The sequence below is a fragment of the Populus trichocarpa genome, chromosome 1, assembly GCF_000002775.5.
Source record: "Populus trichocarpa isolate Nisqually-1 chromosome 1, P.trichocarpa_v4.1, whole genome shotgun sequence".
Lineage (NCBI taxonomy): Eukaryota > Viridiplantae > Streptophyta > Magnoliopsida > Malpighiales > Salicaceae > Populus > Populus trichocarpa.
In genome coordinates this window covers 26,070,953-26,082,970 of record NC_037285.2, presented here as the reverse complement: position 1 = coordinate 26,082,970, position 12,018 = coordinate 26,070,953, and positions in this window count along the sequence as shown.

Sequence of the window (12,018 nt, the reverse complement as noted above, 5' to 3'; positions counted from 1 at the left end):
AAAGAACAAAAAAAAATTAAAAGAATGAAGAACAAATTCGATATAAGAATAAAATGATGTAAAAATTCTGAGTCAATCTGGGCTAGCATGACAAATGTATGACCTAGGCCACGAGGCTGGGTTATCGTTATAGAAAGCAAAACAAAAAAATAAAAATGTTTAATATTCAATAAACTCAAAGTTTAATGATGAAATTAAAAAACAATCGGTGAAAATATGATAAAAAAAGTTCAATATCGATCCGGGTTAAAATTTCATACTCATGACCTGTGTCTTGAGACCAGGATCACTTCATCGAAAAAATTAATGAAGCCCAATTCTAAATAAAACAAATATTAAAGGATGAAATTGAAAAAAGAAAACTAATTTCAAAAAAGGAAAGGAACCGAGGCAAAAAAAATAATTATTAAAAACATAAGGGTAAAATCTGACATAAAAATTAATCAAACAATAAGGGATGTAATTGAAAAACAAATTTAAAAAAATATCAATAAAATAATGGGGACCAAATTTGGTATAAATTCAAAAAGGGTAAAATGCTAAGGGATAGAATTGAAAAAATAATTAATAAAAAAGGATTCAAAACAAATAAAGAACAATAAAAAGAATAAGGACCATAATTGAAATAAAAAGAAAATAGGGGACAACTTTTAATTTTGGCTAGGCTTACATGTTTTCTAAGGGGAAGAGAGAGAAAAGGAGGGGGAGAAAAAAAAATCTAACCACCACCTAACCACTGAGAGAAGCATTACACGTGCCGCCCCCGTATATGCACCTCTAAGCGAATCATCGACAGAGATGACGATTGTCTTTTTTAACCGTCATGAGGCACTGCCACCTAACGTTTCTTCTTTTCTTTTTATTTAATTTATAAAAGACCTAAACGCCCTTGACCCCACATGATATTAATTGAAACACCATAACAAAAGGACCAAAAAGCCCCTTGATCTAAGCTATTGTTTTTTTTATTCTAAGGGTGCCTTAGTAATTACATTGTGTTAAGAAAGTTTAAAAACAAAAAAATGCCCTTGTCTAAAGAGTTAATTTTTTTAAAATTTTTAAGAGTATTTTAGATATTAAATTGTGTAAATAAAAGATTTAAAGACTATTTTACCAATATTCAATCTTGTAAGGACAAATGGTTCATATAAAAGAAAATAATTTTATCTCTAAATGCTAGTTATATGTTGACATGGTGGGATGACGAATTAGTCACCGAGGTTTAATGGTTGGAAACTAAATCATGACTACCACATTAAATTTGCTTTTCAGCAGAGAATATAAGAATTTCTAAAAGAACTTGATCTAAAATTATGATAAGCTATCTTGGTCTCTGGATCAACATCATAAATAATCAAATGGACCACAGTGAAAATCAAATGACTACTTTTAATGGACAATTTGACTTGTATTCTCTCACCTAGTCTCAAATTTTAACTTTTGTGCTTGCTGGATGGTTTACTAGTCTTGAATCAGCTATTTTAAATGTCTTTTTGGTGATAAATGCTTGGCATATTAAGTCATTAACAAGCATTACATTTAATTTATATGTTGTATTGAAGACAAAAAATCTATGTTGGTGATTCTTCGTTTGCAGTTTCATACGAACTGTATAGATCTATGGTTGCGGCAGCAAGGCACATGCCCTGTGTGTAAATTTCTGATTGCTTCTGGATGGCAGGAAAGTAGAGAGAGAGAGAGTGAATCAGCCGGGTCAGACATCCGTGCAAGAAATATTTCTCATGTCACATTTTGTGATTGCATGAAAACAAATCCACTGTACATTATATATGTAAATAATTTCTAGGATGGGCTTTTATCTAACCTTAAACCAATCTTAGCTTTGCATATTATGGATTGATCTGAAAGGAAATTGGATAAAAATAATCAAAGAAAAAGAAAAGGGAGTGGTATATCCAACGATTAACCTTCCATCAATTGAAATAAGAGATGGTCGTTACGTTATTTATCAACGCAATGGTTTCTTTCGTCGGATGCTATCATATCCCTCGTGGAGTGTTTCATCGTTATAACTGCGGGTGTTCTAATCGTTGCTTTTTGAAGGTGGAGCACACATAAAATTTAATGTTGTTTGGTAACTTGTCAACGTACATAGAGAAACCAATCTTATTATTTAAGGAGAGAACAAGAAAACTTGGAGGAAGAATCATCCACTCTAATCAACTCCTAATCTCACTCTTTTTCTCTTTTAGTAGTGCTACAATGGAAGCCGCTACTAATACCCTTGGCGGCTCACTTACTTTCTCTCTTTCCTTACATTTTGGCTTTCTTCAAGCTTCTACTTTGGTCTCCTTACTTGGGTCTATTTATAGGTTTCAATGACCACCAACTCCAGCTCATCTTCAACATTAGAGGCTAGCAAACTTGTTAACCTCTTGACCATGAACAATGTTGTGATTTTTTTGTGAATGGATGATGTTGTCTATTCTTGGTTGTTGTACATTAGGCTGATGTATTCATATTAATAACAACAAACCTAATAATCACCCCATTCACCATTATATAGGGGTCATCACCTTCTTATCTGATTTAGCCTATTCTACGAGCGTCTCGTCCAAGTTTACAAGTACTTGCCAAACCTTTCAATCATTAGAGTCACCAAAGCATATCTTTACTCACACCAAAGAATCACTATAACCAGATGACATATCAAGCTACATTCGAAGGGTGTCAACGCTAGTCTTTGACATACACTACATTCCCCTATCAAGTTTCTTAACCATGCTTGGTCCAAAATGATTTACCAAGCCTTCCACTAAGGCTTTCAATAGCCCTTTCAAGCGAAAATATTTATTTTTGAGTGCAACAATCATTAACTGAGTGTTATAACGCTATCACGAGCTCACTACTCTTTCAAGAGTCTACTTATCCAAGAGGTGCACCTGCTCTCTGTTCAACCCTAGGAACCACGTCTTACTTCTCCACGAGTCTCACGCTCTTTAGTATAAGAGTCCAATTAGCTCTCCACCTTTAACCATGAGGGTGGCCTATTAAAGGTTGATCCATATTTGTCTTTATACTCTGAATGTTACAATTCCATAACTGAGCTCACCACCCTAACAAAAGTCAATTCATTATGGGAGCCTACGCATTCCCTTTACTTACTCATACCTAACAATCTTATCTTAATGCTTTATAAGCCATCCACCTATTGCAAAAGTAAATGTTTTTCTAACTCATTGATCTTTACCATGAGGAAAATATCTATGAAAGTCAATTCGATAATTGTCTCAATACTCATCTTAGCCATTCCATTGGTTATCCATACATCTGCTCACTTATATCTAGTTGTAATATCGACTCTAGGGTGATCTTAACTTGGGCTTATACCTTGACCTTCACACCTTCTCTCTAAGGTGTTTTTGCTTGTTGTCATAGGGCGATCATATCCTCTTTTTAGGATGTCTTGAAGGGGCCCCAACACTCTCTACCACCGTGTGCATTATAAGAGAAATTACTGCCACTAATCACATAGAGTTTATGCATATTCTGATATAGCTTTTACACCCTCTCACCTAGGATGCTCAATACTCCATCCACACCTTCAAACCAAGTTGTCTTCGCCTTTTGTTATAGGCGATTGTCTTTTATCACAGGTGATCAAACCCCTCAATTAGGTGCTTATGTAATAACTTCTTTTTTCATTATTGCATGCATTGGAAATGCATATGCTATTGTCTTTAATAAAAGCATAAAAGACCTTTTGTTGTACATATCCATATTATAATCTCTTCTCTATGCTTCATCTGGGAACATATCCTGTCATTGCATTTTAATGTATTTTAGTACCTCATTAGGTTTTACAGGTACTCATGTATAATATCCATATGCTCTCATGCAATTTTTGTTCACCAAATTTTCCTATTCTTCACTTATGTTTGACAATAGCTCATCCTGTCATAACGCTTGTGCGAGTTAAAATAGGATGTTAATCTTTTTCCTTTTGTTGTATTTCTCTTCCTTCATCAGGAACTTTCTCAGTTATACCTTTAATAAATCACAGTCAGCGAATCTAACAATTTGGAGAAATCACCTCTTTATTAGATCCTTGAACATGTAGAACCCAATTGTTCTTTTAAGTTGTCAATTTACTCATGTATGAGAAAAGTATCGTGTGAATAATACTTCTACTAAGCAATTTCCTAGGAAATATTGGAGGGGTTACAACAATCCTACTTAAAATCCAACCTCGTTAGATATAACTTCTTAGGTTTGTATCTATTCAATAACTTCTTAGGTTTGTATCAATTCACTATAATGTCTTTTGTATATTTCATTGTATGCTAGTTATGTTGCAGATATTTTTTATAAGTGATATGGAATATCTTGGTTATCTACTTGATTTCTTAACATTTAGCGAGACTACTAGTGTAAAAAAAATTTCAAGATTCATATTTTTTTTCACTTTATACCCTCATCTTTTGCATTCCACGTGATCGGGTGTCCATAGTACCCAATTTTATCTTTACTTAAAGGCTTCTGAATTCCCCACTTAGCAATTCAGCACATGTAATTTGGCTAACGTGTATATCTTTTTCTTCTTCTTCAACATCTTCATCGACCACCACAATGACCTTCAAATAACCCTTTATTGGGCAACATGTATTATTAAATCACCATCACCACTTTTTGTCCAAATCTCAATAATTGAATTGTACCATTGCATTCAAAACAAATATTATTAGCTGGAAACAAGTCTAAAATCATCCAAATCACATTTGAGATAGTTAAGATTTGATCAAAACAATTCTAGCTTGATGGATGGCCTAGATTCAATCAACAAATCTAGTTGCACATAGGATCAACTACACTGGATCGTATTCTCCAGTTTGCGGCTTGATCCAACTTAGCTTGCTCAGTTCACTCAACTCGATTTGTAGCTTGCTTATGCGTTTTATGAGACCTATTTAATGATGTGACAGATGACTAGACATTGACTTGATGTCAATGTATGCTGACGTGGCACACTGACTTTTCTGTGCAAACGTTGACTAGCCTGTGGAACTTTGTTTTGGCTCTGATTTGCACGTTATTTTCATCGTTGTGATCCTCTTAGCCTCCTATTTACGGTGGTATATCCAAAAATATATTTTAAGCACTTTATTTTTAGACAAAGATCAAACACCATTATTCTTCACCAAAGCTTTGATACCACTTGTTAGGACTATAAATGTTCTAATCATTGCTCTTTAAAGGCAAAACACACACAAAATTTAACATGGTTTGACAACTTGTTTACGTCCACAGAAAAGCTAATCTTATTATTTAAAAAGAGAACAATAAAACCACAACAATGAAGGAGGAGGAATCATTCACTCTACTCAACTCTCAGTCTCACTCTTTCTCTATCTTAGTAGTACTGTAATGGATGTCATCACTACTACCCTTGCCGGTTCACTCAATCTCTCTATTTCCTTACATTTGGCTGTCTACAAGCTTATACTTTACTCTCCTTGCTTGAGTCTATTTATAAGATTTAATAGCCATCAACTCCAGCTCATTCTTAACATTAATAGTTGTCAAACTTGCCAACCTCTTGACTATGGACAGTGCTACAATATCTTTATCAATGGACGATGTCGTCCATTCATGGTTATTGCATATGTGAGCCGATGTATTCATATTAATGACAAAAAACCTAACAATTGCATCTATCATCCAATTCATTATAACTAAGTACTAATTAAAAATAATTAACATTATTTGTTGTTGGTAACTAAGTCATGACATATCATACATGCCTTAAATTCTAATAAAAAATGATGGACCATAGACATACACACATAAATATTTGAGATTAGATGTACTAATACTACGATGTAGCCTTTGATTTATTTGGTGTGTAGTACAACCTTAATATAATCTTGTAATGTCAAAGTTGTAATACAAAATGAAGGAGCAGAGACAACAGAATGCTCTGTCGGCTTGTATTTAATCACTCCATTTTATATATTCAATCTCATTGTGTAGTGTATATACACAACTAGCATAACATTAACATATGATATTTTTCACTTAATTTATGAAAAAAGGGCTATGTAATATATTATTTATAGGAGAAAAATGCAACTAATCAAAACCAGAAATAAAAAAACTTGATGACATATATCCATAGTACATTTAATTCATGGCTAATTACATGTTTGTGTGAAAACTCTCAAGTCAACCTCTTTATTAATGTCTCTATTAATCCTGCATTTCATTTTAATCAACGACCACGGTGTTTATGATCATAAATGACAGAAGCAACACCAACGAGGATAACATACCTTTGTCTTCGAGAAATTTGATTTAGGTGAAAACATGATGTTTGATCATATTACTAGTAACCTTCACATATGGTGTATCTCCATACTTCTATCAATGGAACGAGAGTTTTAATGATCTCACTACTAAAAAGTACCCCTTCATATTCATGTTAGCCTCTACAAGTGATGGATCGAGATTTATTAATAGTTTTCAAGATAATTATTTTTATTTACGAGCCCAAAAACCTTAAAGACTAAAAAAACTGCTCGGGCCTAATTTCCCATGGGCTTAGCATGAAGACAAAGCCCAGTGCCTAATGCCCATGGGCTCAGGTGTCATGCTTGAGCCTAACTTCCATAGGCCTAAACAGCACATAAAAGCCCATTTGAGTGCCTATCCTTCAACCAGACGACCTGAGCCTAACCCTCTAAACCTCATTTTTTAGACCCCACATGAGTCCTTCAAGATTTTTACTGACCCAATGCATTTTATTTTGGATCTAACTCTCATTCAACCCTAGATGTACAAAAATCTCTTATGACCTACCACCTCTCCATCTCATTAATACATTTTGGTGGAATACAACTCATGACTAACAATAATAATTTATAAGGATGAAATTACTCTTCATCCCCTCCATCTAAATAAAAGAACAAGATTCATGAGCTATAAATACCCCATGAATCACCTAAGTAAAAGGTTCATAATATCTTTATTCTCTATATATTTGGATACATATTTTCAGAGCACCTCTATCTATAATATTATTATACTCTCTCTACAAATACATTTACTGAAGCATATGAGAATCCTCACATCTATCTAAATGAACCTTTTGCAAGTACTTTTCTTCCCACATCAAGCTACCATGCACATTGGTTTACCACATTAAGCTACCACCTATCATGGCTAAATAGAATGAATTAGATTGCAAGAACTAAGTGATTGACCTTTTATCTAACTAGTTAAGCCTTATTCCTAAATGTCTTGGATTTTGAAACATTATCAATTGATGTTGTCTATAGGAAACTAATATAAAAACATCAGTTTCTTTCTAAAAACTTATTTTTGATATTTTCAGGTCATTTCATGACAAAAAATTAAGACACTTAGGCTAGGACGTGTGACAGATCTAGCCTTTACTGCCATCATGGACTTAAGTGCAACACATTGCCACCCCAACAAGTTTTAAGACCTTTAGCAACACACAACACTCCAACGCCATCACCAAACAGCTACTCCCAATGCCAGCAGCAAATTGCATCATTACCAGAAAATCAGCGAAAACCAACGGACTTACCGATAAAATTTTTTTGTTGGTAATTTTTACCGATGAAAATAATTCTGTCTCAAAATTTGTCAGAATATACCGACAGAGAACATCCGTCGGCAATACAGTTGGTATATACCGATGAAATACATCCGTCAGTATATACTGACCGTATCGCTGACGGACTATACAGTTTGTTTGGAAAGTTGCAACGGTGTGATGACATGGATTTTTTTCAGACGATTTTACCGACAGAATGACCGAGGGATTCAAACCAGGATATCTGTACAGTGATGTGGCACTTTCATCGGTGGAATTACCTACGGGTATACCGATAAAAACGTTTCGTCGATGATTCCATCGGTAAAAGCCATTATATACCCACTCTGCCAACACTCTCTTCCTCTATTTCTCCTTTTTCTTCCCCATCCCACCTTTCCCCTCTCAAATTACAACCAACCACCCATCCCAACTCTCCCCTCTTCTCAACACAAGCACTCAAGTTTCTTATACCTTTGTACATGGTCACAACATCCGTTTTCGTGGATTTTATCATTTTTTGTAAGTAAATCTATCCTTTTTAGTTTTAACATTTAAATGAGAATTTTATTGTTTTTTAGTATATGTATTTTGTTAACGTATGTACTTATTTGATTGTTATTTGTTAAAGAAACTTGTAGTATGAATGTATAATTTTATAGTTGTTATAGTTTGTTTTAGATTTTGTCAAATTATATTTGTTTGTAAATTGTTGAAACTTTATTTGAATTACACCGAATTAGATGTGTTGTGATGAAATAAATAATAGCTTGTTTAACGAGTTCGTTTTAATTGTTTTCAATTCTATTGCGAAGTTGTGATTTTCGTAAATTTATATATGTATAAATTTATATGGACGTTGACAGTTGATAATTGATAATGAATATTTAACATAAGTATTTTTTTAGTTTGTTGGATAATGTCGGGAAAAACTAATATTTTTGTTATGTTTATTTATGTAACGTAGTTAATTAATACATGTTGTCGTCATAATTTTATAGAGGTTCGATAGAAGTCATGGATGATCGTTCATGGATGTATCGGGACTCTCCCCAAGGATTGCGGAGGATGGATTATTGTAACGGGGTTCAGGGTTTTATTAATTTTGCAACATCTATCTCGATGAATTTTATTGATGGCGGTATTAGGTGTCCATGCAGGAAGTGTAAAAATTTACAGTTTTTGTATCAAGATGTTATAACGATGCATCTTCTAACCAAAGGGTTCATGGAGGATTACCTGTGTTGGTATGCACACGGAGAACTATTTGTTCCTAATGAGAGCATGATAGAAAGGGTGGTTAGGTCAATTTCTAGTGCTAGCAACATGCATGAAGTTAGAAATGAGAACAGTAATCCTTATAGGAATATGGTTATAGATGCAATGAGAATGAGTGAAGGTAATGTCAGTGAATGTCCAATCGTAGAAGAAGAACCTAATGCAAATGCAGCAAGGTTTTTTGATCTATTGAAAGATTCTGACGAACTATTATGTGATTGCTGCACGAACCACAGTAAATTATCGGCCGTTGCACAGGTGTTCACCATCAAGTCAGATCACGGGTTGAGTGAGGCCGGTTATGACAGATTATTGAATGGGCAAGAAGCATTTTACCTGAAGGGATCAAGCTGAAAGAAAACTTCTATGCTGCCAAGTCCATGATGAAACCCCTCGGATTAGGATACCAGAAAATTAACATGTGCCCTAACTTCTGCATGTTATATTACCTTAAAAATGTTGAGTTGGCCAAGTGCATAACATGTGGGCATTCCCGTTATAAACCCAGAACTGGCAGAGGAAAGACTCTCGTGGCATATAAAAAACTTAGATACTTCCCAATCACACCTAGACTATAAAGGTATTCATGTCACCAAAGACCGCTGAGCACATGACATGACACCAATCACATCATGCGGTTGATGGAGTGATGGTGCATCCTTCTGACGACGAAGCATGGAAACACTTTAATAGTGTGCATCCTCACTTTTCAGCTGAATCAAAGAACGTGTGTCTTGGGTTGTGTACATACGGATTCAACCCATTCGGGGATATGTATAAGGCCAGAGTTCATGTTTTTATCTATGGTCATACTAGGTCCGAGCAGTCCGGGGCGGATTATAGATGTTTGTCTTTGACTGTTGATTGATGAGTTGACGCAGCTGTGGTCCTCTGGAGCTTTGACTTATGATATCTCGAGGAAACAGAATTTTGTTATGAGAGCGGCTTTGATGTGGACTATCAATGATTTTTCAGCTTATGGAATGGTTTTTGATTGGAGCATGCATGGAAAACTAGCATGTCCATACTGTATGGACAACAACAAGGCATTCACGAAAACAAACGGGGGTAAAGCTTCTTTTTTTTACTATCATCGTCGTTTCGTGCCACCGAATCACAGGTACAGAAAGAACAAAAAGGATTTCTTTGTTGGCAGAGTTGAAAAGGATGTTGCACCCCCGCGTCATTCTGGTGAAGAATTGCATGATGTTGTGTCAAAGTACGGTGACATTGTGTTTGGTCTCCAATCAGGTAAGCATAAGTTTCCTGGTTATGGTTTGACCCATAATTGGGTGAAGCGAAGTATTTTTTGGGAGCTTCCTTATTGGAAGATCAATCTTCTCCGCCATAACCTTGACTTTATGCACATTGAAAAGAACGTGTTTGAGAACATTTTCAACACCATCATGGATGTGAAGGGGAAGACAAAGGACAACATCAAGGCTAGATTGGATGTAGCATTGTTCTGTAACCGTAAAAATATGGAGTTGGTTTGTGATGGTCACGGGTCGCAAAACCAAGAGCAAGCTTCATGTTAGAGAAAAACGCACAAATACTAGTTTACAAATGGCTTAAGAGTCTGCGTTTCCCCGATAGACATGCCTCGAACATATTAAGGCTGGTTAATACGGAGGAATGCAGATTATTTGGAATGAAGAGTCATGACTTCCATGTGTTTATGCAAACACTCATCCTATTAGCTTTCGTGATTTGTTGCCAAAGGGGATATGGGATGAACTCACAGAGATCAGTCATTTCTTCAGAGATATATGCTCCGGCAAGTTGAATGTTGATCACATTGAAAGGTTTGAAATAAATATCGTGGAGACAATATGCAAACTTGAGATGATATTCCCTCCATCATTTTTTGACTCAATGGAGCATCTACATGTACATTTACCGTTTGAGGTAAAAGTTGGAGGATCGGTCCAGTACAGATGGATGTATCCATTCGAGAGGTTAGATATTACAGTTGCTATGTAATTCATAATTAAACGTTTCTTAATTTTTTTAATTGATAATTTTTTATTAATTCTATTTATACAGGTACTTGTTCAATCTTAAAAAAAGGTTAAGAACAAGGCGCATGTTGAGGCGTCAATATGTGAGGCCTATATTTTTTAGGAGATCTCAATATTTATCTCATACTATTTCGAACCTCATTTTAGAACGAGGATTAACCATGTTCCACGGCATGATGATGGTGGTGAAGTGCCTTCAAGTGGGAACTTGTCAATATTCTCCAATCCTGGACGACCCACACCTAAAAATATCGTGAGGGGAAGATATTTGTCTGAAATAGAGTTCATACAAGCACACAATTATGTCATATTTAACTGCGATGAGCTGAGACCTTTTATTAAGTAAGTAGATGTTCGACTTAAACTTTGTCAACAGTGTACTATTTATATATTGTGATACCATAAACTCATATAATTTAGAACAACCTTGCAGGCAACATCGACGATACTTACTGTCCAATAACTCACAGCTGACCAAATCCTAGATCTTTCAATTACAAGATGAACAAATTGCCACGTGGTTTAGAACACATGTAAGTCCTATCACAAACTCATTATCTCTTGCAATGTAATTAACTGTACGTCAATATTACAGAATATTTGTTTATTGATTATTGTTGTATTTGATATACAAGGTTTATCAAATGGGAGGTAGTGTTGTTATTTCACTGTCTTTACTAAGCCTGGGCCTTGAAAGAAAAGTCAAGTGTTATAACGGGTATTTTGTCAATGGATATGTCTTTCATGCTGAAGAATACGGGCATGGAAGAAAGACATACAACAACGGTGTTTGTATTAAGGGATCGACTTCTAGTGAGTTTGAAGTTGACTACTACGATAGATTAAAAGAGGTCATCAAATTACAATATCATAGCGAATAGAATAGAGTGTTTTTATTCAAATGCTATTGGTATGACACACCTGACAAAGGAATCAGAGTAGATCCTCACTATGGTCTCGTTGAAATCAACTCAAAAGCTAGACACCGCAACATAAATGATGTCTTTGTTTTCGCAAAGCAATGCCAACAAGTTTATTACACATACACTCCTTCCTTTAGAAAGAACCGATCAAGAGTTCATTGGTTATCCGTTTTAAAAACCAAACCAAGGGGTCATGTCGAGGTTGATCAGCATGAGA